The sequence below is a fragment of the Microcebus murinus genome, unplaced genomic scaffold (genome assembly GCF_040939455.1).
Source record: "Microcebus murinus isolate Inina unplaced genomic scaffold, M.murinus_Inina_mat1.0 scaf031_hap2_Mmur4.0, whole genome shotgun sequence".
In the NCBI taxonomy this organism is placed as follows: Eukaryota; Metazoa; Chordata; class Mammalia; order Primates; family Cheirogaleidae; genus Microcebus; species Microcebus murinus.
In genome coordinates, this window is record NW_027438977.1 from 144,653 (window position 1) to 163,599 (window position 18,947).

At 64.1% G+C, this 18,947-nt stretch overlaps 5 non-coding genes across 5 annotated transcripts; all 5 read right to left on the minus strand.

The window, feature by feature from the left end:
* Positions 1–2,449: 2,449 nt before the first annotated feature.
* Positions 2,450–2,568, minus strand: LOC142868457 (5S ribosomal RNA). The gene has a single exon (XR_012917459.1). It is a non-coding gene; the product is annotated as a 5S ribosomal RNA (ribosomal RNA).
* A 3,562-nt stretch (positions 2,569–6,130) lies between these two features.
* On the minus strand, positions 6,131–6,249 carry LOC142868458 (5S ribosomal RNA). The gene has a single exon (XR_012917460.1). It is a non-coding gene; the product is annotated as a 5S ribosomal RNA (ribosomal RNA).
* A 3,538-nt stretch (positions 6,250–9,787) lies between these two features.
* Positions 9,788–9,906, minus strand: LOC142868459 (5S ribosomal RNA). The gene has a single exon (XR_012917461.1). It is a non-coding gene; the product is annotated as a 5S ribosomal RNA (ribosomal RNA).
* Positions 9,907–13,462: 3,556 nt separating this feature from the next.
* LOC142868460 (5S ribosomal RNA) lies at positions 13,463–13,581 on the minus strand. Its single transcript, XR_012917462.1, has one exon. It is a non-coding gene; the product is annotated as a 5S ribosomal RNA (ribosomal RNA).
* Positions 13,582–17,135: 3,554 nt separating this feature from the next.
* LOC142868461 (5S ribosomal RNA) lies at positions 17,136–17,254 on the minus strand. Its single transcript, XR_012917463.1, has one exon. It is a non-coding gene; the product is annotated as a 5S ribosomal RNA (ribosomal RNA).
* Positions 17,255–18,947: the final 1,693 nt, after the last annotated feature.

The following is an 18,947-nucleotide window of genomic DNA, read 5'->3' on the forward strand; positions in this document are numbered from 1 at the left end:
CACCCGTGGGTGGGTGGCGAGCTAGCGGCATTCAGAAGAGCGAGGCCCGCAGTCTGTGCAGAAGACACCTGCACTCGGGTGTGTGTGGCGGCACGATTCACAAGCAGCTCCAGATGTTAAGCCAAGGAGAAGCCAGGGAGTTCCCAACGCCCCAGGTGTCCTCAGCCCACGACTGGCTGCTGGGGGAATGCGAAGCCCGGCTCCTTGTCTCAGAGCGGGACAACCAGGAGGTGTGACGTACACCCCGGGGTTCCCAGGAGGATCAGGCTGAAGCTGGGACTTGGCCTGAAAGTGTCCCCTCGCATGGCCACCCCCTTCCCCTTCCTGCTCCTCTACTCCTGGTGCCCCTCCATCCAGGGGCCAGACCTTAAAGAGTCACCCGCAAGAGAATCCTGGTCCCAAAGGAGCCTTCTGGGGGACCCGTGCTGAGAGAGGTTGTGGGCATGGCCCGCTGGGGCTCTGCCCGACCCAGGGCTGAGAGATGCAACCTCCCAGCTCTGGGTCCCTGCAGGGGAAGCGTTGGCAAGCACAGGGCCAGTCCTCCAAAGGCCCAGGTGCAGGGAGCCCAGGCCAAGCAGCCTGTGGAAGAAGCCACCCCGGGAAGACGACTGCAGGCCACGGCCCTTCCCACCTCCTCCTCCTCCTCCTCCTGCTCCTCCACCCCCCCCGACCTCCCACCCCCCACCCCCGACATGGCGCAGGGCTCAGAGACACCTCAGACACTTGCTACCCAAAGTGCAAAGGGCATCAGTTGCTCCTCCAAACCCCCCCCCCCTGCCCAGCAGACCGCGTTGTCCAGCCAGCCCCCGGGCCTCCCTGGGGTGCCCAGCACAAAAGTGCAGACAACCACCGGACCCTCAATCTCAGTTTTCGGATGTTTTTGCCACTCTAAGGACCCGCAGGCCAGCTGGGCCTTCTGGCAGGACAGAGAGCCCCGGAATCCGACGTGGAGAGCTGGGTGTACGTCCCCACGAGGAGGCGGTCCCCACCTCCGCGGCTCTCCCCTTGCGGGGGGGGGGGGGAAAGCAGCCACGGGGCCTCAGAGAAGACACCAGGCTGGGCGCCCGCCCCACAGTGGGGGCACGTCCCCCGCAGGCCACTTAGCGACGGCCGCCGGCCGGCGGACGGTTGGGTGGCGCGAGACGCTGCGGCCGCCCTGCTACCGGGTTCCTGGGAGGGCGTCCTGGAACCAGCGTCCACACCAAGCCCTTGGAAGGCCCAGGCGACGGAGGAGCCCCGTCAGGCAGGGGCCGAGGACGGTGACGGCCCGGGCGGGGAGGAGCGTGTCAGGCAGGGGCAGAGGACGGTGACAGGTGACAGGCCGGGCGGGAAGGAGTCAGTCAGGCAGGGGCCGAGGAGGAGACGGGCTGGGTAAGGGTTAGGGTTAGAGTCAGGGCACAAGTCACAATCGCAAAGACCTGGAAGCGACCCGAGTGCCCATCGACCCACGAGTGCGTAAATGAAATGTGGCGCGTGGACACCACGGAGTGCTATTCAGCTAGGAGGAGCAGCGGTGAGAGGGCACCTCTCGTGGTTCTCCTGGCCAGAGCTGGAACCCGTTCCAGTAAGCCAGGTAGCCCAAGAATGGACACACGAGCACCACGTGCTCGCGCTCACCAGCAAATGGGTACGAACCGATGGACACCTAAGTGGACACAGAGGAATCACCTTCATCGGGTGGGTGTCGGGCGGGTGGGGGGAGGGGATGGGCATACACCTCCATTAGGAATGGGGTGGGTGCGCACCGACTGGGGGATGGGCGCACTTGAGGCTCTGACCCGAGGGGGGAGGCAGGGAGAGGGCAACGTACCCGACCCTAACATTGGTACCCCCACAATACGCTGGAACGACATCAGAGGTAAATGAATAAGAACACAGGGGGGAGGGGGGCACGGGCAACACATGTCACCTTAATACTTGGACTCCCATCATCTGCTTGAAAAGAGAGAGAAAAGAAAATGCAATCATAGAGATAAGAGACACTTTTTAAAGATAATGAATCCGAAGAGAAAAGTAAAAGGAGGCCTGTGGAGCAGGTCTGGGTGTGACTCCGGATCCCCCAACATCAGGTGCCACCACCAAAGATTCCTACGTGTAGCCCATAGAACCCCAAAAGCAACGGGACGAGTTCTGGTCACATACTCCCTCCAAATGACATCCTGGCCTTCTTCTGGAACTCCCTCCCCTCTCAGACTCTCAAGGTTTCCTCCAGCGTGTCGGTTCCCACAGAGCAGACCTTTGGTCTGAGACCTGACAGTCCAGAAGCCACGCATGCTGCCGCGTGACGGCGGTGTCGCGGCTTGGGACAAGAGGAGGCCCCACGGTGCGGGCTGGGGCGCCAGGCACCGCGGCGGGCGCTGAGGGTGGGGGTGACCCCCACCCCGGGCCGCCGCCTCGCTCCCAGAGAGGGGACAGAACAGGAGGCAAAACAAAAAAAAAAAAAAGAAGAAGCCGACGGCACCCGGTATTCCCAGGCGGTCTCCCATCCAAGTACTAACCAGGCCCGACCCTGCTTAGCTTCCCAGACCAGACGAGGTCGGGCGCGTTCAGGGTGGTGTGGCCCTAGACGGCGGAGGGCGCCCCTGCCCCGCTCAAGAAGCCGAGCCTCTCTGCACTTCCCCGCCGCCTCCTCCCGCCCCAGGCCCCGCACCGGCGCTGACCCGCGCCGGGCCGGGCCTGTTGAGTTCACCGGCCGGGTCCGGCGGGCTCCGAGGGACGGGGGTGACAGGCGGGGCGGGGCGGGGCGGGCAGGGAGCGGTGGGCCGGGGTGGGGGGCTGTCTCTCTATACACACACAAACACACACACACACACACTCACACTCACTCACTCACACTCACACAAGATGCGCCTCCACGGCTGGACTCGCCAAGGTGGAGACCTTCCAGCCCCCTTCCTCTCCTCGCCTGGCCTCCTTCCCCTACCCGCCCCCCACCCCCAGCTCGTGGCCGCCCCCGCCGCCGCCGCCGCCGCCGCCGCCGCCGCCGCAGCCGCCGCCGATTGCGCACGGGCGGATCGCCCGCCCTTTGACCCCAGGCAGGGGCCGCCCTCCCCGACAACCCCTTTCAGCTGGGCCCCCCACCCTGTGGGTGGGCTGCCGCCTATTCCGCCGGGCCCGGGCTGGAGCACAGCGCATGGGGGAGGGGAGCGAGTGTATGGGGCGTCTCTCTCCCTCTCTAGGGATGTGTCCCATGGGTGGGGTGGCGTGGTTTGTGGGGCGCTGAAGAAATCAGTCCCCTCCATCTCCTACCTCTGGAAAACGCCCAAGCCCTTGGAGAACTGCCGGCAACGCGACCGGGGGGGGGGGGGGGGGGGGGCCGGGACCCTCCTCTGCGTCCTCCTGTGGCCCAGTCCAAGGGGCCTGGGCCTGGCCGGGGCTGCATTGGACCCCGACCACCCTGGCGTGTGGACTCGCTAAAAATCGGCGATTAGATATTGGATTCCAGCTTCATTGAGGTCATTTCACTAATGAGTGCACCGGAAAGAGTTTCCTAATCCATCTGTGAGGGTGGCAACTGAAAGAGAATTTGAAAGCTGACAGAATAGGCGAGGAAAGGCATAGGAGATTTCCACACCCAGTAAGGAAGCCTTTCCCGAAATGGAAGAAAGAAACGAGCAAACAGAAACACCGGTAGCCCGCCAGGATCAGAGTCTGCCCCCGAGAGAAAGTACCCTGACCAGGTTCACCCGTGGGTGGGTGGCGAGCTAGCGGCATTCAGAAGAGCGAGGCCCGCAGTCTGTGCAGAAGACACCTGCACTCGGGTGTGTGTGGCGGCACGATTCACAAGCAGCTCCAGATGTTAAGCCAAGGAGAAGCCAGGGAGTTCCCAACGCCCCAGGTGTCCTCAGCCCACGACTGGCTGCTGGGGGAATGCGAAGCCCGGCTCCTTGTCTCAGAGCGGGACAACCAGGAGGTGTGACGTACACCCCGGGGTTCCCAGGAGGATCAGGCTGAAGCTGGGACTTGGCCTGAAAGTGTCCCCTCGCATGGCCACCCCCTTCCCCTTCCTGCTCCTCTACTCCTGGTGCCCCTCCATCCAGGGGCCAGACCTTAAAGAGTCACCCGCAAGAGAATCCTGGTCCCAAAGGAGCCTTCTGGGGGACCCGTGCTGAGAGAGGTTGTGGGCATGGCCCGCTGGGGCTCTGCCCGACCCAGGGCTGAGAGATGCAACCTCCCAGCTCTGGGTCCCTGCAGGGGAAGCGTTGGCAAGCACAGGGCCAGTCCTCCAAAGGCCCAGGTGCAGGGAGCCCAGGCCAAGCAGCCTGTGGAAGAAGCCACCCCGGGAAGACGACTGCAGGCCACGGCCCTTCCCACCTCCTCCTCCTCCTCCTCCTGCTCCTCCACCCCCCCGACCTCCCACCCCCCACCCCCGACATGGCGCAGGGCTCAGAGACACCTCAGACACTTGCTACCCAAAGTGCAAAGGGCATCAGTTGCTCCTCCAAACCCCCCCCCCCTGCCCAGCAGACCGCGTTGTCCAGCCAGCCCCCGGGCCTCCCTGGGGTGCCCAGCACAAAAGTGCAGACAACCACCGGACCCTCAATCTCAGTTTTCGGATGTTTTTGCCACTCTAAGGACCCGCAGGCCAGCTGGGCCTTCTGGCAGGACAGAGAGCCCCGGAATCCGACGTGGAGAGCTGGGTGTACGTCCCCACGAGGAGGCGGTCCCCACCTCCGCGGCTCTCCCCTTGCGGGGGGGGGGGGAAAGCAGCCACGGGGCCTCAGAGAAGACACCAGGCTGGGCGCCCGCCCCACAGTGGGGGCACGTCCCCCGCAGGCCACTTAGCGACGGCCGCCGGCCGGCGGACGGTTGGGTGGCGCGAGACGCTGCGGCCGCCCTGCTACCGGGTTCCTGGGAGGGCGTCCTGGAACCAGCGTCCACACCAAGCCCTTGGAAGGCCCAGGCGACGGAGGAGCCCCGTCAGGCAGGGGCCGAGGACGGTGACGGCCCGGGCGGGGAGGAGCGTGTCAGGCAGGGGCAGAGGACGGTGACAGGTGACAGGCCGGGCGGGAAGGAGTCAGTCAGGCAGGGGCCGAGGAGGAGACGGGCTGGGTAAGGGTTAGGGTTAGAGTCAGGGCACAAGTCACAATCGCAAAGACCTGGAAGCGACCCGAGTGCCCATCGACCCACGAGTGCGTAAATGAAATGTGGCGCGTGGACACCACGGAGTGCTATTCAGCTAGGAGGAGCAGCGGTGAGAGGGCACCTCTCGTGGTTCTCCTGGCCAGAGCTGGAACCCGTTCCAGTAAGCCAGGTAGCCCAAGAATGGACACACGAGCACCACGTGCTCGCGCTCACCAGCAAATGGGTACGAACCGATGGACACCTAAGTGGACACAGAGGAATCACCTTCATCGGGTGGGTGTCGGGCGGGTGGGGGGAGGGGATGGGCATACACCTCCATTAGGAATGGGGTGGGTGCGCACCGACTGGGGGATGGGCGCACTTGAGGCTCTGACCCGAGGGGGGAGGCAGGGAGAGGGCAACGTACCCGACCCTAACATTGGTACCCCCACAATACGCTGGAACGACATCAGAGGTAAATGAATAAGAACACAGGGGGGAGGGGGGCACGGGCAACACATGTCACCTTAATACTTGGACTCCCATCATCTGCTTGAAAAGAGAGAGAAAAGAAAATGCAATCATAGAGATAAGAGACACTTTTTAAAGATAATGAATCCGAAGAGAAAAGTAAAAGGAGGCCTGTGGAGCAGGTCTGGGTGTGACTCCGGATCCCCCAACATCAGGTGCCACCACCAAAGATTCCTACGTGTAGCCCATAGAACCCCAAAAGCAACGGGACGAGTTCTGGTCACATACTCCCTCCAAATGACATCCTGGCCTTCTTCTGGAACTCCCTCCCCTCTCAGACTCTCAAGGTTTCCTCCAGCGTGTCGGTTCCCACAGAGCAGACCTTTGGTCTGAGACCTGACAGTCCAGAAGCCACGCATGCTGCCGCGTGACGGCGGTGTCGCGGCTTGGGACAAGAGGAGGCCCCACGGTGCGGGCTGGGGCGCCAGGCACCGCGGCGGGCGCTGAGGGTGGGGGTGACCCCCACCCCGGGCCGCCGCCTCGCTCCCAGAGAGGGGACAGAACAGGAGGCAAAACAAAAAAAAAAAAAAGAAGAAGCCGACGGCACCCGGTATTCCCAGGCGGTCTCCCATCCAAGTACTAACCAGGCCCGACCCTGCTTAGCTTCCCAGACCAGACGAGGTCGGGCGCGTTCAGGGTGGTGTGGCCCTAGACGGCGGAGGGCGCCCCTGCCCCGCTCAAGAAGCCGAGCCTCTCTGCACTTCCCCGCCGCCTCCTCCCGCCCCAGGCCCCGCACCGGCGCTGACCCGCGCCGGGCCGGGCCTGTTGAGTTCACCGGCCGGGTCCGGCGGGCTCCGAGGGACGGGGGTGACAGGCGGGGCGGGGCGGGGCGGGCAGGGAGCGGTGGGCCGGGGTGGGGGGCTGTCTCTCTATACACACACAAACACACACACACACACACTCACACTCACTCACTCACACTCACACAAGATGCGCCTCCACGGCTGGACTCGCCAAGGTGGAGACCTTCCAGCCCCCTTCCTCTCCTCGCCTGGCCTCCTTCCCCTACCCGCCCCCCACCCCCAGCTCGTGGCCGCCCCCGCCGCCGCCGCCGCCGCCGCCGCAGCCGCCGCCGATTGCGCACGCGCGGATCGCCCGCCCTTTGACCCCAGGCAGGGGCCGCCCTCCCCGACAACCCCTTTCAGCTGGGCCCCCCACCCTGTGGGTGGGCTGCCGCCTATTCCCCCGGGCCCGGGCTGGGGCACAGCGCATGGGGGAGGGGAGCGAGTGTATGGGGCGTCTCTCTCTCTCTCTAGGGATGTGTCCCATGGGTGGGGTGGCGTGGTTTGTGGGGCGCTGAAGAAATCAGTCCCCTCCATCTCCTACCTCTGGAAAACGCCCAAGCCCTTGGAGAACTGCCGGCAACGCGACGGGGGGGGGGGGGGGCCGGGACCCTCCTCTGCGTCCTCCTGTGGCCCAGTCCAAGGGGCCTGGGCCTGGCCGGGGCTGCATTGGACCCCGACCACCCTGGCGTGTGGACTCGCTAAAAATCGGCGATTAGATATTGGATTCCAGCTTCATTGAGGTCATTTCACTAATGAGTGCACCGGAAAGAGTTTCCTAATCCATCTGTGAGGGTGGCAACTGAAAGAGAATTTGAAAGCTGACAGAATAGGCGAGGAAAGGCATAGGAGATTTCCACACCCAGTAAGGAAGCCTTTCCCGAAATGGAAGAAAGAAACGAGCAAACAGAAACACCGGTAGCCCGCCAGGATCAGAGTCTGCCCCCGAGAGAAAGTACCCTGACCAGGTTCACCCGTGGGTGGGTGGCGAGCTAGCGGCATTCAGAAGAGCGAGGCCCGCAGTCTGTGCAGAAGACACCTGCACTCGGGTGTGTGTGGCGGCACGATTCACAAGCAGCTCCAGATGTTAAGCCAAGGAGAAGCCAGGGAGTTCCCAACGCCCCAGGTGTCCTCAGCCCACGACTGGCTGCTGGGGGAATGCGAAGCCCGGCTCCTTGTCTCAGAGCGGGACAACCAGGAGGTGTGACGTACACCCCGGGGTTCCCAGGAGGATCAGGCTGAAGCTGGGACTTGGCCTGAAAGTGTCCCCTCGCATGGCCACCCCCTTCCCCTTCCTGCTCCTCTACTCCTGGTGCCCCTCCATCCAGGGGCCAGACCTTAAAGAGTCACCCGCAAGAGAATCCTGGTCCCAAAGGAGCCTTCTGGGGGACCCGTGCTGAGAGAGGTTGTGGGCATGGCCCGCTGGGGCTCTGCCCGACCCAGGGCTGAGAGATGCAACCTCCCAGCTCTGGGTCCCTGCAGGGGAAGCGTTGGCAAGCACAGGGCCAGTCCTCCAAAGGCCCAGGTGCAGGGAGCCCAGGCCAAGCAGCCTGTGGAAGAAGCCACCCCGGGAAGACGACTGCAGGCCACGGCCCTTCCCACCTCCTCCTCCTCCTCCTCCTGCTCCTCCACCCCCCCGACCTCCCACCCCCCACCCCCGACATGGCGCAGGGCTCAGAGACACCTCAGACACTTGCTACCCAAAGTGCAAAGGGCATCAGTTGCTCCTCCAAACCCCCCCCCCCTGCCCAGCAGACCGCGTTGTCCAGCCAGCCCCCGGGCCTCCCTGGGGTGCCCAGCACAAAAGTGCAGACAACCACCGGACCCTCAATCTCAGTTTTCGGATGTTTTTGCCACTCTAAGGACCCGCAGGCCAGCTGGGCCTTCTGGCAGGACAGAGAGCCCCGGAATCCGACGTGGAGAGCTGGGTGTACGTCCCCACGAGGAGGCGGTCCCCACCTCCGCGGCTCTCCCCTTGCGGGGGGGGGGGGAAGCAGCCACGGGGCCTCAGAGAAGACACCAGGCTGGGCGCCCGCCCCACAGTGGGGGCACGTCCCCCGCAGGCCACTTAGCGACGGCCGCCGGCCGGCGGACGGTTGGGTGGCGCGAGACGCTGCGGCCGCCCTGCTACCGGGTTCCTGGGAGGGCGTCCTGGAACCAGCGTCCACACCAAGCCCTTGGAAGGCCCAGGCGACGGAGGAGCCCCGTCAGGCAGGGGCCGAGGACGGTGACGGCCCGGGCGGGGAGGAGCGTGTCAGGCAGGGGCAGAGGACGGTGACAGGCCGGGCGGGAAGGAGTCAGTCAGGCAGGGGCCGAGGAGGAGACGGGCTGGGTAAGGGTTAGGGTTAGAGTCAGGGCACAAGTCACAATCGCAAAGACCTGGAAGCGACCCGAGTGCCCATCGACCCACGAGTGCGTAAATGAAATGTGGCGCGTGGACACCACGGAGTGCTATTCAGCTAGGAGGAGCAGCGGTGAGAGGGCACCTCTCGTGGTTCTCCTGGCCAGAGCTGGAACCCGTTCCAGTAAGCCAGGTAGCCCAAGAATGGACACACGAGCACCACGTGCTCGCGCTCACCAGCAAATGGGTACGAACCGATGGACACCTAAGTGGACACAGAGGAATCACCTTCATCGGGTGGGTGTCGGGCGGGTGGGGGGAGGGGATGGGCATACACCTCCATTAGGAATGGGGTGGGTGCGCACCGACTGGGGGATGGGCGCACTTGAGGCTCTGACCCGAGGGGGGAGGCAGGGAGAGGGCAACGTACCCGACCCTAACATTGGTACCCCCACAATACGCTGGAACGACATCAGAGGTAAATGAATAAGAACACAGGGGGGAGGGGGGCACGGGCAACACATGTCACCTTAATACTTGGACTCCCATCATCTGCTTGAAAAGAGAGAGAAAAGAAAATGCAATCATAGAGATAAGAGACACTTTTTAAAGATAATGAATCCGAAGAGAAAAGTAAAAGGAGGCCTGTGGAGCAGGTCTGGGTGTGACTCCGGATCCCCCAACATCAGGTGCCACCACCAAAGATTCCTACGTGTAGCCCATAGAACCCCAAAAGCAACGGGACGAGTTCTGGTCACATACTCCCTCCAAATGACATCCTGGCCTTCTTCTGGAACTCCCTCCCCTCTCAGACTCTCAAGGTTTCCTCCAGCGTGTCGGTTCCCACAGAGCAGACCTTTGGTCTGAGACCTGACAGTCCAGAAGCCACGCATGCTGCCGCGTGACGGCGGTGTCGCGGCTTGGGACAAGAGGAGGCCCCACGGTGCGGGCTGGGGCGCCAGGCACCGCGGCGGGCGCTGAGGGTGGGGGTGACCCCCACCCCGGGCCGCCGCCTCGCTCCCAGAGAGGGGACAGAACAGGAGGCAAAACAAAAAAAAAAAAAAGAAGAAGCCGACGGCACCCGGTATTCCCAGGCGGTCTCCCATCCAAGTACTAACCAGGCCCGACCCTGCTTAGCTTCCCAGACCAGACGAGGTCGGGCGCGTTCAGGGTGGTGTGGCCCTAGACGGCGGAGGGCGCCCCTGCCCCGCTCAAGAAGCCGAGCCTCTCTGCACTTCCCCGCCGCCTCCTCCCGCCCCAGGCCCCGCACCGGCGCTGACCCGCGCCGGGCCGGGCCTGTTGAGTTCACCGGCCGGGTCCGGCGGGCTCCGAGGGACGGGGGTGACAGGCGGGGCGGGGCGGGGCGGGCAGGGAGCGGTGGGCCGGGGTGGGGGGCTGTCTCTCTATACACACACAAACACACACACACACACACTCACACTCACTCACTCACACTCACACAAGATGCGCCTCCACGGCTGGACTCGCCAAGGTGGAGACCTTCCAGCCCCCTTCCTCTCCTCGCCTGGCCTCCTTCCCCTACCCGCCCCCCACCCCCAGCTCGTGGCCGCCCCCGCCGCCGCCGCCGCCGCCGCAGCCGCCGCAGCCGCCGCCGATTGCGCACGCGCGGATCGCCCGCCCTTTGACCCCAGGCAGGGGCCGCCCTCCCCGACAACCCCTTTCAGCTGGGCCCCCCACCCTGTGGGTGGGCTGCCGCCTATTCCCCCGGGCCCGGGCTGGGGCACAGCGCATGGGGGAGGGGAGCGAGTGTATGGGGCGTCTCTCTCCCTCTCTAGGGATGTGTCCCATGGGTGGGGTGGCGTGGTTTGTGGGGCGCTGAAGAAATCAGTCCCCTCCATCTCCTACCTCTGGAAAACGCCCAAGCCCTTGGAGAACTGCCGGCAACGCGACGGGGGGGGGGGGGGGGGGCCGGGACCCTCCTCTGCGTCCTCCTGTGGCCCAGTCCAAGGGGCCTGGGCCTGGCCGGGGCTGCATTGGACCCCGACCACCCTGGCGTGTGGACTCGCTAAAAATCGGCGATTAGATATTGGATTCCAGCTTCATTGAGGTCATTTCACTAATGAGTGCACCGGAAAGAGTTTCCTAATCCATCTGTGAGGGTGGCAACTGAAAGAGAATTTGAAAGCTGACAGAATAGGCGAGGAAAGGCATAGGAGATTTCCACACCCAGTAAGGAAGCCTTTCCCGAAATGGAAGAAAGAAACGAGCAAACAGAAACACCGGTAGCCCGCCAGGATCAGAGTCTGCCCCCGAGAGAAAGTACCCTGACCAGGTTCACCCGTGGGTGGGTGGCGAGCTAGCGGCATTCAGAAGAGCGAGGCCCGCAGTCTGTGCAGAAGACACCTGCACTCGGGTGTGTGTGGCGGCACGATTCACAAGCAGCTCCAGATGTTAAGCCAAGGAGAAGCCAGGGAGTTCCCAACGCCCCAGGTGTCCTCAGCCCACGACTGGCTGCTGGGGGAATGCGAAGCCCGGCTCCTTGTCTCAGAGCGGGACAACCAGGAGGTGTGACGTACACCCCGGGGTTCCCAGGAGGATCAGGCTGAAGCTGGGACTTGGCCTGAAAGTGTCCCCTCGCATGGCCACCCCCTTCCCCTTCCTGCTCCTCTACTCCTGGTGCCCCTCCATCCAGGGGCCAGACCTTAAAGAGTCACCCGCAAGAGAATCCTGGTCCCAAAGGAGCCTTCTGGGGGACCCGTGCTGAGAGAGGTTGTGGGCATGGCCCGCTGGGGCTCTGCCCGACCCAGGGCTGAGAGATGCAACCTCCCAGCTCTGGGTCCCTGCAGGGGAAGCGTTGGCAAGCACAGGGCCAGTCCTCCAAAGGCCCAGGTGCAGGGAGCCCAGGCCAAGCAGCCTGTGGAAGAAGCCACCCCGGGAAGACGACTGCAGGCCACGGCCCTTCCCACCTCCTCCTCCTCCTCCTCCTGCTCCTCCACCCCCCCGACCTCCCACCCCCCACCCCCGACATGGCGCAGGGCTCAGAGACACCTCAGACACTTGCTACCCAAAGTGCAAAGGGCATCAGTTGCTCCTCCAAACCCCCCCCCCCTGCCCAGCAGACCGCGTTGTCCAGCCAGCCCCCGGGCCTCCCTGGGGTGCCCAGCACAAAAGTGCAGACAACCACCGGACCCTCAATCTCAGTTTTCGGATGTTTTTGCCACTCTAAGGACCCGCAGGCCAGCTGGGCCTTCTGGCAGGACAGAGAGCCCCGGAATCCGACGTGGAGAGCTGGGTGTACGTCCCCACGAGGAGGCGGTCCCCACCTCCGCGGCTCTCCCCTTGCGGGGGGGGGGGGGAAAGCAGCCACGGGGCCTCAGAGAAGACACCAGGCTGGGCGCCCGCCCCACAGTGGGGGCACGTCCCCCGCAGGCCACTTAGCGACGGCCGCCGGCCGGCGGACGGTTGGGTGGCGCGAGACGCTGCGGCCGCCCTGCTACCGGGTTCCTGGGAGGGCGTCCTGGAACCAGCGTCCACACCAAGCCCTTGGAAGGCCCAGGCGACGGAGGAGCCCCGTCAGGCAGGGGCCGAGGACGGTGACGGCCCGGGCGGGGAGGAGCGTGTCAGGCAGGGGCAGAGGACGGTGACAGGTGACAGGCCGGGCGGGAAGGAGTCAGTCAGGCAGGGGCCGAGGAGGAGACGGGCTGGGTAAGGGTTAGGGTTAGAGTCAGGGCACAAGTCACAATCGCAAAGACCTGGAAGCGACCCGAGTGCCCATCGACCCACGAGTGCGTAAATGAAATGTGGCGCGTGGACACCACGGAGTGCTATTCAGCTAGGAGGAGCAGCGGTGAGAGGGCACCTCTCGTGGTTCTCCTGGCCAGAGCTGGAACCCGTTCCAGTAAGCCAGGTAGCCCAAGAATGGACACACGAGCACCACGTGCTCGCGCTCACCAGCAAATGGGTACGAACCGATGGACACCTAAGTGGACACAGAGGAATCACCTTCATCGGGTGGGTGTCGGGCGGGTGGGGGGAGGGGATGGGCATACACCTCCATTAGGAATGGGGTGGGTGCGCACCGACTGGGGGATGGGCGCACTTGAGGCTCTGACCCGAGGGGGGAGGCAGGGAGAGGGCAACGTACCCGACCCTAACATTGGTACCCCCACAATACGCTGGAACGACATCAGAGGTAAATGAATAAGAACACAGGGGGGAGGGGGGCACGGGCAACACATGTCACCTTAATACTTGGACTCCCATCATCTGCTTGAAAAGAGAGAGAAAAGAAAATGCAATCATAGAGATAAGAGACACTTTTTAAAGATAATGAATCCGAAGAGAAAAGTAAAAGGAGGCCTGTGGAGCAGGTCTGGGTGTGACTCCGGATCCCCCAACATCAGGTGCCACCACCAAAGATTCCTACGTGTAGCCCATAGAACCCCAAAAGCAACGGGACGAGTTCTGGTCACATACTCCCTCCAAATGACATCCTGGCCTTCTTCTGGAACTCCCTCCCCTCTCAGACTCTCAAGGTTTCCTCCAGCGTGTCGGTTCCCACAGAGCAGACCTTTGGTCTGAGACCTGACAGTCCAGAAGCCACGCATGCTGCCGCGTGACGGCGGTGTCGCGGCTTGGGACAAGAGGAGGCCCCACGGTGCGGGCTGGGGCGCCAGGCACCGCGGCGGGCGCTGAGGGTGGGGGTGACCCCCACCCCGGGCCGCCGCCTCGCTCCCAGAGAGGGGACAGAACAGGAGGCAAAACAAAAAAAAAAAAAAGAAGAAGCCGACGGCACCCGGTATTCCCAGGCGGTCTCCCATCCAAGTACTAACCAGGCCCGACCCTGCTTAGCTTCCCAGACCAGACGAGGTCGGGCGCGTTCAGGGTGGTGTGGCCCTAGACGGCGGAGGGCGCCCCTGCCCCGCTCAAGAAGCCGAGCCTCTCTGCACTTCCCCGCCGCCTCCTCCCGCCCCAGGCCCCGCACCGGCGCTGACCCGCGCCGGGCCGGGCCTGTTGAGTTCACCGGCCGGGTCCGGCGGGCTCCGAGGGACGGGGGTGACAGGCGGGGCGGGGCGGGGCGGGCAGGGAGCGGTGGGCCGGGGTGGGGGGCTGTCTCTCTATACACACACAAACACACACACACACACACTCACACTCACTCACTCACACTCACACAAGATGCGCCTCCACGGCTGGACTCGCCAAGGTGGAGACCTTCCAGCCCCCTTCCTCTCCTCGCCTGGCCTCCTTCCCCTACCCGCCCCCCACCCCCAGCTCGTGGCCGCCCCCGCCGCCGCCGCCGCCGCCGCAGCCGCCGCCGATTGCGCACGCGCGGATCGCCCGCCCTTTGACCCCAGGCAGGGGCCGCCCTCCCCGACAACCCCTTTCAGCTGGGCCCCCCACCCTGTGGGTGGGCTGCCGCCTATTCCCCCGGGCCCGGGCTGGGGCACAGCGCATGGGGGAGGGGAGCGAGTGTATGGGGCGTCTCTCTCTCTCTCTAGGGATGTGTCCCATGGGTGGGGTGGCGTGGTTTGTGGGGCGCTGAAGAAATCAGTCCCCTCCATCTCCTACCTCTGGAAAAACGCCCAAGCCCTTGGAGAACTGCCGGCAACGCGACCGGGGGGGGGGGGGGGGGGGGGGCCGGGACCCTCCTCTGCGTCCTCCTGTGGCCCAGTCCAAGGGGCCTGGGCCTGGCCGGGGCTGCATTGGACCCCGACCACCCTGGCGTGTGGACTCGCTAAAAATCGGCGATTAGATATTGGATTCCAGCTTCATTGAGGTCATTTCACTAATGAGTGCACCGGAAAGAGTTTCCTAATCCATCTGTGAGGGTGGCAACTGAAAGAGAATTTGAAAGCTGACAGAATAGGCGAGGAAAGGCATAGGAGATTTCCACACCCAGTAAGGAAGCCTTTCCCGAAATGGAAGAAAGAAACGAGCAAACAGAAACACCGGTAGCCCGCCAGGATCAGAGTCTGCCCCCGAGAGAAAGTACCCTGACCAGGTTCACCCGTGGGTGGGTGGCGAGCTAGCGGCATTCAGAAGAGCGAGGCCCGCAGTCTGTGCAGAAGACACCTGCACTCGGGTGTGTGTGGCGGCACGATTCACAAGCAGCTCCAGATGTTAAGCCAAGGAGAAGCCAGGGAGTTCCCAACGCCCCAGGTGTCCTCAGCCCACGACTGGCTGCTGGGGGAATGCGAAGCCCGGCTCCTTGTCTCAGAGCGGGACAACCAGGAGGTGTGACGTACACCCCGGGGTTCCCAGGAGGATCAGGCTGAAGCTGGGACTTGGCCTGAAAGTGTCCCCTCGCATGGCCACCCCCTTCCCCTTCCTGCTCCTCTACTCCTGGTGCCCCTCCATCCAGGGGCCAGACCTTAAAGAGTCACCCGCAAGAGAATCCTGGTCCCAAAGGAGCCTTCTGGGGGACCCGTGCTGAGAGAGGTTGTGGGCATGGCCCGCTGGGGCTCTGCCCGACCCAGGGCTGAGAGATGCAACCTCCCAGCTCTGGGTCCCTGCAGGGGAAGCGTTGGCAAGCACAGGGCCAGTCCTCCAAAGGCCCAGGTGCAGGGAGCCCAGGCCAAGCAGCCTGTGGAAGAAGCCACCCCGGGAAGACGACTGCAGGCCACGGCCCTTCCCACCTCCTCCTCCTCCTCCTCCTGCTCCTCCACCCCCCCCCGACCTCCCACCCCCCACCCCCGACATGGCGCAGGGCTCAGAGACACCTCAGACACTTGCTACCCAAAGTGCAAAGGGCATCAGTTGCTCCTCCAAACCCCCCCCCCTGCCCAGCAGACCGCGTTGTCCAGCCAGCCCCCGGGCCTCCCTGGGGTGCCCAGCACAAAAGTGCAGACAACCACCGGACCCTCAATCTCAGTTTTCGGATGTTTTTGCCACTCTAAGGACCCGCAGGCCAGCTGGGCCTTCTGGCAGGACAGAGAGCCCCGGAATCCGACGTGGAGAGCTGGGTGTACGTCCCCACGAGGAGGCGGTCCCCACCTCCGCGGCTCTCCCCTTGCGGGGGGGGGGGGGAAAGCAGCCACGGGGCCTCAGAGAAGACACCAGGCTGGGCGCCCGCCCCACAGTGGGGGCACGTCCCCCGCAGGCCACTTAGCGACGGCCGCCGGCCGGCGGACGGTTGGGTGGCGCGAGACGCTGCGGCCGCCCTGCTACCGGGTTCCTGGGAGGGCGTCCTGGAACCAGCGTCCACACCAAGCCCTTGGAAGGCCCAGGCGACGGAGGAGCCCCGTCAGGCAGGGGCCGAGGACGGTGACGGCCCGGGCGGGGAGGAGCGTGTCAGGCAGGGGCAGAGGACGGTGACAGGTGACAGGCCGGGCGGGAAGGAGTCAGTCAGGCAGGGGCCGAGGAGGAGACGGGCTGGGTAAGGGTTAGGGTTAGAGTCAGGGCACAAGTCACAATCGCAAAGACCTGGAAGCGACCCGAGTGCCCATCGACCCACGAGTGCGTAAATGAAATGTGGCGCGTGGACACCACGGAGTGCTATTCAGCTAGGAGGAGCAGCGGTGAGAGGGCACCTCTCGTGGTTCTCCTGGCCAGAGCTGGAACCCGTTCCAGTAAGCCAGGTAGCCCAAGAATGGACACACGAGCACCACGTGCTCGCGCTCACCAGCAAATGGGTACGAACCGATGGACACCTAAGTGGACACAGAGGAATCACCTTCATCGGGTGGGTGTCGGGCGGGTGGGGGGAGGGGATGGGCATACACCTCCATTAGGAATGGGGTGGGTGCGCACCGACTGGGGGATGGGCGCACTTGAGGCTCTGACCCGAGGGGGGAGGCAGGGAGAGGGCAACGTACCCGACCCTAACATTGGTACCCCCACAATACGCTGGAACGACATCAGAGGTAAATGAATAAGAACACAGGGGGGAGGGGGGCACGGGCAACACATGTCACCTTAATACTTGGACTCCCATCATCTGCTTGAAAAGAGAGAGAAAAGAAAATGCAATCATAGAGATAAGAGACACTTTTTAAAGATAATGAATCCGAAGAGAAAAGTAAAAGGAGGCCTGTGGAGCAGGTCTGGGTGTGACTCCGGATCCCCCAACATCAGGTGCCACCACCAAAGATTCCTACGTGTAGCCCATAGAACCCCAAAAGCAACGGGACGAGTTCTGGTCACATACTCCCTCCAAATGACATCCTGGCCTTCTTCTGGAACTCCCTCCCCTCTCAGACTCTCAAGGTTTCCTCCAGCGTGTCGGTTCCCACAGAGCAGACCTTTGGTCTGAGACCTGACAGTCCAGAAGCCACGCATGCTGCCGCGTGACGGCGGTGTCGCGGCTTGGGACAAGAGGAGGCCCCACGGTGCGGGCTGGGGCGCCAGGCACCGCGGCGGGCGCTGAGGGTGGGGGTGACCCCCACCCCGGGCCGCCGCCTCGCTCCCAGAGAGGGGACAGAACAGGAGGCAAAACAAAAAAAAAAAAAAGAAGAAGCCGACGGCACCCGGTATTCCCAGGCGGTCTCCCATCCAAGTACTAACCAGGCCCGACCCTGCTTAGCTTCCCAGACCAGACGAGGTCGGGCGCGTTCAGGGTGGTGTGGCCCTAGACGGCGGAGGGCGCCCCTGCCCCGCTCAAGAAGCCGAGCCTCTCTGCACTTCCCCGCCGCCTCCTCCCGCCCCAGGCCCCGCACCGGCGCTGACCCGCGCCGGGCCGGGCCTGTTGAGTTCACCGGCCGGGTCCGGCGGGCTCCGAGGGACGGGGGTGACAGGCGGGGCGGGGCGGGGCGGGCAGGGAGCGGTGGGCCGGGGTGGGGGGCTGTCTCTCTATACACACACAAACACACACACACACACACTCACACTCACTCACTCACACTCACACAAGATGCGCCTCCACGGCTGGACTCGCCAAGGTGGAGACCTTCCAGCCCCCTTCCTCTCCTCGCCTGGCCTCCTTCCCCTACCCGCCCCCCACCCCCAGCTCGTGGCCGCCCCCGCCGCCGCCGCCGCCGCCGCAGCCGCCGCCGATTGCGCACGCGCGGATCGCCCGCCCTTTGACCCCAGGCAGGGGCCGCCCTCCCCGACAACCCCTTTCAGCTGGGCCCCCCACCCTGTGGGTGGGCTGCCGCCTATTCCCCCGGGCCCGGGCTGGGGCACAGCGCATGGGGGAGGGGAGCGAGTGTATGGGGCGTCTCTCTCTCTCTCTAGGGATGTGTCCCATGGGTGGGGTGGCGTGGTTTGTGGGGCGCTGAAGAAATCAGTCCCCTCCATCTCCTACCTCTGGAAAACGCCCAAGCCCTTGGAGAACTGCCGGCAACGCGACCGGGGGGGGGGGGGGGGGGGGCCGGGACCCTCCTCTGCGTCCTCCTGTGGCCCAGTCCAAGGGGCCTGGGCCTGGCCGGGGCTGCATTGGACCCCGACCACCCTGGCGTGTGGACTCGCTAAAAATCGGCGATTAGATATTGGATTCCAGCTTCATTGAGGTCATTTCACTAATGAGTGCACCGGAAAGAGTTTCCTAATCCATCTGTGAGGGTGGCAACTGAAAGAGAATTTGAAAGCTGACAGAATAGGCGAGGAAAGGCATAGGAGATTTCCACACCCAGTAAGGAAGCCTTTCCCGAAATGGAAGAAAGAAACGAGCAAACAGAAACACCGGTAGCCCGCCAGGATCAGAGTCTGCCCCCGAGAGAAAGTACCCTGACCAGGTTCACCCGTGGGTGGGTGGCGAGCTAGCGGCATTCAGAAGAGCGAGGCCCGCAGTCTGTGCAGAAGACACCTGCACTCGGGTGTGTGTGGCGGCACGATTCACAAGCAGCTCCAGATGTTAAGCCAAGGAGAAGCCAGGGAGTTCCCAACGCCCCAGGTGTCCTCAGCCCACGACTGGCTGCTGGGGGAATGCGAAGCCCGGCTCCTTGTCTCAGAGCGGGACAACCAGGAGGTGTGACGTACACCCCGGGGTTCCCAGGAGGATCAGGCTGAAGCTGGGACTTGGCCTGAAAGTGTCCCCTCGCATGGCCACCCCCTTCCCCTTCCTGCTCCTCTACTCCTGGTGCCCCTCCATCCAGGGGCCAGACCTTAAAGAGTCACCCGCAAGAGAATCCTGGTCCCAAAGGAGCCTTCTGGGGGACCCGTGCTGAGAGAGGTTGTGGGCATGGCCCGCTGGGGCTCTGCCCGACCCAGGGCTGAGAGATGCAACCTCCCAGCTCTGGGTCCCTGCAGGGGAAGCGTTGGCAAGCACAGGGCCAGTCCTCCAAAGGCCCAGGTGCAGGGAGCCCAGGCCAAGCAGCCTGTGGAAGAAG